This window comes from Camelus ferus, chromosome 28 (assembly GCF_009834535.1).
Source record: "Camelus ferus isolate YT-003-E chromosome 28, BCGSAC_Cfer_1.0, whole genome shotgun sequence".
Classification (NCBI taxonomy): domain Eukaryota; kingdom Metazoa; phylum Chordata; class Mammalia; order Artiodactyla; family Camelidae; genus Camelus; species Camelus ferus.
Genome location: NC_045723.1, coordinates 3481474 through 3486822, shown reverse-complemented (window position 1 = coordinate 3486822; position 5349 = coordinate 3481474).

Here is a 5349-nt window from a genome sequence, read left to right as displayed (position 1 = left end):
AAAATGGCATATGGATATTTTTACATAAAGTTCACCGAGGATACACAGTTTAGGTAAGCACCTGCAAAGCAAGCAGCAAGTCCTGTGACCCCCTAGAGTTTGAAAGAATGCTGTTCTTTTCTGAAGTTACATTGCCAGCATCAAATAAAGGGGGAAAAAAACCCTGATCTTTAAGTCAAGCAGGCATTCCCATCTCTGAGCAGATGGTTAATGCAGAATTCAGAGGCACCCAGCACATTAAAGAGGGAGGGAGGAGGCCCAAGGAGACAGAGAGAGTGAATTTTTTTGTCTACATTTTCTTGTCCTGTCTTAAAATATACATTTTATAAATGTTGAACATATTAAGTGAGTCATTGCCTACCAGTGTTCACATAATTACAAATACACTTCCTGTTTGTTATTCAGGTTAAAGTGCCTCACTTAATTCAGCTCTCAATCCCCACCAGCAGTTCCATTCCCTTGGACATTTCAGGGCACACAGTGAAGATTTCCAAGCTAGTCAAAGGGCAGACCTGAGTTGGAGCTCCCCAGCCTGAGAGAACTGACGGAAACAGTCAATTGTTCAACTTCAATGGCATCGTCTGGAGTAAATGCTTTGAGTTACAGGCATCCACCCCAACTTCTACAATCAAGCTTTCACTCTCTCATCAAGCTTCCAGTCCTCCCTTTCTACCCAGATGGCTCCTCGTGGTGATTCCGTCTCCTAGTCCACTGAGACTTTCATGACCCAAGGACTCTGGAACTGAACTTTGTCAACAAGTCTCAGGTCCTCTTTCAATGGCTATTTCTCACTTGCTTTCCTCTTCCTTGATGGCTCTGTGACTAAAGTCTTTGGGGTTCTGCCCTGGACTCTCTCTCACTTTCCATCAATACCTCTCCACCTGTGTTCTTTTTTTTTTTTCTTTTATTATTATTATTACTATTTTTAAAAATTTTATTTTGGGGAGAGGTAATTAGGTTTTCTTTTTTTTTTTTTAATGGAGGTATTGGGGATTGAACTCACGACCTTGTGCATGTTAGGCATGCGCTCTAACCACTAAGCTATACCCTCCCCCTCTCGCATGTGTTCTGCCCCTACAGGCTGCTATGCCTCAGAGTGCATGCATTTCTCGTCCCTGCCCTGAGATCCTCAGGAGTGGGGAGACTGAGAAGGAAATGCCCACCCCTGATGCCCAAGAATGGGAGCAGGCCCGGCTCCCTCAGCTAGGTCCTGCTGTTCTGCTGGACGTAAACAACTTCACTGAACAGCACCATCATCCATCAGGGCCACCCCGTGACTCTGATGGAAAAGACAAAAACAAGACCACTCTTGAACCAGGTCTGGACACAGACAAAACATGGACATTGTTCAAACCACACAAATGACCCAACATGCAGGACAGGACCCACCTGCCCTGGCTAATAGTGACGGCTGTGACTCTGCCCATCACAGCTTCGGCCTCAGTCTGGTCTTCCCTCCTTCTGCATGAGGTTTTAAGGGTAGCTTCTTTATTCTAGTCCTTGTATACCGTATACATTTTTATCATGAATGTGTATAATTTTTATGAAAAGATAAAACTTTAAAAATAAATTTTGGGGGAACTGTGCACATTTTGATGCTTAAAAACAAAGGTTAGTTAACTTTTTCTGTAAATGGACAGACAGTAAAATTCTAGTGTTGCCAGCCAAGGGATATTATGTAAGTGCTTATATAACAAGAGGAAAAATAAATTTCCACAAAATTTTTGACAAAATTCAAAATATAATAATAATCAAGTGCAATTTTTTTAGTAATATTTGCCTATTTAGAATGGAATTTTAAAAAAATGTCACTTAACTGGGGCTCAAAGTTAGTGTTTCCTATCATCCAAACTGATTGCAAATTTCATGTTAGTGCTGATCTGTAATGAGATATTACATATTCTTCTTTTGCTGTTGAGGTATAGTTGATGTGCACTATTATATAAGTTTCAGGTTTATAGCACAGTGATTCACAATGTTAAAAGTTATATTCCACTTATAATTATTATAAAATATTAGCTACATGCCTCGTGTTGTACAGTAACATATTACTTCTTTGAAAATATTTTTCAATACAGATAGTTACTGCCAAATATTGATATATTAATTCACAAGTGTACAATTTTAGTGGAGCATATTCATTCTTATATAATTAGATCCTTTTCTTGATATTTGCCTTTTAGTGTGTCATGACATTGCAGATTAATCACTTCTAATTGAAGATTACATGGAAGAGCCTCAGTGACAAAGTTAAATGGATTTTGAAATATGGAACTGTCCTTTCCACTTGCACTGATGGCTGACAAACTCTGCAGGATCTGTAGTTAGAGCTCAGAAAATAAATGTGCTGCAGATTTATGTGGGAAGGGACATCTTGTTTTATCTTTTCAAGACAGACCTGAACCTGGGACCCTTTGCTGCAGGGCTTGCTCTCCTCCAGCAACAGAATACAAAGAAACTATAAGGGACTAAAAATAACTGCCTACATGCACAGTTGGGGCGAATTATGTACAACAAGATACAAAAAGACCAAAAACCCAACTGCCATTTATGAGCTGTCAGGAGCAAAAGCAGGGCAATGAGCATGATCCTGCACTCAGCACCACCAAGAGGGTGGGCAGACCACCTAAGCCACCCCTCCAGCCCAACCCCTGGACCTGCCCCTATCCTCACCCCATTTAAGGGACCAGCTCCCCTCGTTCTGCAGCATGAGTCCCAGTAAAGCCTTCCTTGAATTTCTTGTCTTGCCTCTTATCAGTTTCTATTGATTAAGGAGACCAAGAAGACCAAGAGCCCTGGTCGGTAGCATTTTGACAGCAAGGGAAGTGTACTGAACAGCTTGATATTACTTGTGATTTAAAGTTTGTTGAAATGATTTCATCACAGAATAAATTGCATATATAAATGCCTTTTTTTTTGTTTGTTTTTTAATGGAGGTACTGGGGATTGAAGCCAGGACCTTGTGCATGCTGAGCATGTGTTCTACTACTGAGCTATACCCGCTCCCTAAATGCCATTTTGTCTTATAATTTTAGGTTGACGTCATTAAGAAATAGTATCAAGTCTGCAACAAAAACTAATGTCCAAAGTCATTCAGTGTTTGAGCACAGTAGGTGAGGACAGTCTTCATAGAGAAAAGTTTTAATCTCAGCCCCAAGCTCAAAAAGATTGCAAACTGCTGTATGGTAGGGCAAGTCAGGATATTCAGCTTCTATTTCTGATGAAAATTTGCAGAAGTGATGGTCTTTAAGCCCATAAGAATGAACAAAGTTCACCACTGACACTACTGGTTCATTAATACATAATGAATTCAAATATTTTACAGTAAGTATCTGCCAATGAATAATATGATGAATAACCATAGGCTTTGAACATCTTATATTTTCATAAGCTTTGTAAATTTGTCCAGCTAAGACTTCTGCTCCACATGTATTTTTATCATCATCAGATGTGATACATTAGCAGATTCCACTTCAGGTTGTATTGAATTAGTGTTTTCTCAACTTCTTTGAAATATTCTTCCCTGTACTTTTTCCATGCAGACTATTCAAAAAGTCTAATTGTTCAGGAACTACAAACTCTGTGTTGGCTTCTTGAATAACAGCAACAACTGAGCAGTATCAGTAACATCCGTAGACTTGTCAAGCCTAGGAAAACCACTCAAAATCATTTGCCTTGTTTTTTAATTTATTCTTAATGTTTCTCCCAATGTTCCCAAGTCTTGGAGCAACTGTTCTCACACAAAGGCAAAAATCTTCAACAAATTTTCGGTTTTGTGGGACAAGAGGTAGAATCGAGTAGATTATGTAGTTACTTCCTTTCTATGTACTAATTTTTTAATGATGAAAATTTATATTTATTTTAGGGAAAATCTACCATATTTGTTAAAATGAGTGACGATAGCTAGAGTTTACTCACACGTCATTTGTGTACAATCATCAATTAGTGTAAATAACAAGTTGTCGGAATGACTTGGTTTCCTATTAATCCCACTGACTAAGCCAGCTGTCACTTCACAACATGTTGAAGATGAGCCACCAGAAAACAGGCCAAGAAACTGTCCACCACTACAGGGCTTTTTGTCAATTTAAGTGTGATCTTTAAATGGATTAGTAGTTCTCTAGCATAGAGTCTCTAATTTGGTATAGCAACCAACTTCACTTCTTGCAGATCATAAATTAGTAAAAGTCTTCTAACCTGACAATCACTTTTAAAACAAACCCTTCATTGATCATGAATACACACCTTTAAACACATGGCTTTAAACACCATTATTTTGCCCATTCTGAAACGCTTTTTTTAATCCCAACATTGTCAGGTCATAAATTTAAAAATAATCATTATCACTGCTCGATTGCACTAACGCTTAGTAGCCTGTGGTCTATTCTTCATCATGCAAGTTTATAAAAAGAAACTGTGGAACTTCAGTCATGGTCAGCCAGAAGACAGTCTTTTGCCTTCCACAATTAAATAAGTCAATATTTCTGGAAGTACTGTTCCAGTTGTTTGGCGCCCCCTCTGCATTGCCACTGGATAAGGAGACGTGGAACTTGTCTTTCAGCAAAAGGACTTGACTTGGTAAGTATTAAGAGATCATTACTTCCTTTTCTCCTTGAATAGCTGACACAGGGCAGGAAGGCTTGGGCTCTTTCTGAGACTGAAAATCCTTTTCAGGAAAACAATTCCATTGGCATTTCTTAGCGTATCATAAGCTTGTCCAGTCTCCACAGTCTGTAAGTTTCTTATTTACACACCCATCTCATCATTTGAGCTACCTAGTAGGTTTAGGATTCTTATTCCCATGTGGGTAGTGAATGGCGAGTAAGGCCTCAAACCAGGTCTTTGGGTGCTGTCTGGTCCTTTCATAAGAGCCACTTAGGAGAAAGGGTTGGGGAAAGACACCTGAGTCTGGGCTTCTGCTGTGGGGTGAGGCACATTAAGGATGCTGACAACACACCTCACCTGCTGTACCACTTTGCGCAGCGCCAGCCCGAAGTGGGACTGATGTTTTCCCCTACAATTCTTGGTTATGCCACCATCATCCTCACTGTTAAGTATATTCTAAATCCCCATTAAGTATGTTTTCCACTGAACCGAATTAAGCTGACAGCCGGCCCTGCAGTGCCCCCTTGTGCCGCCAGAGGGAGGCTGAGCAGCTGCGGCATGAATGGCCCTCAGCAGCGAGCCTTTGGCCGCAGCCCCTCCGCGGGGCACACAAACCCTGGGTTGGCGACGCGGCGGACACACGGCGAGCGCTGGCGAGGAGGGTCGCCCGGCCTCAGGGCGAGGCTCCCGCCAAGCGTTCGCTCCGCAGCCGGGATGGGGGTGGGCGGGGCGGGGCTGGGCGGG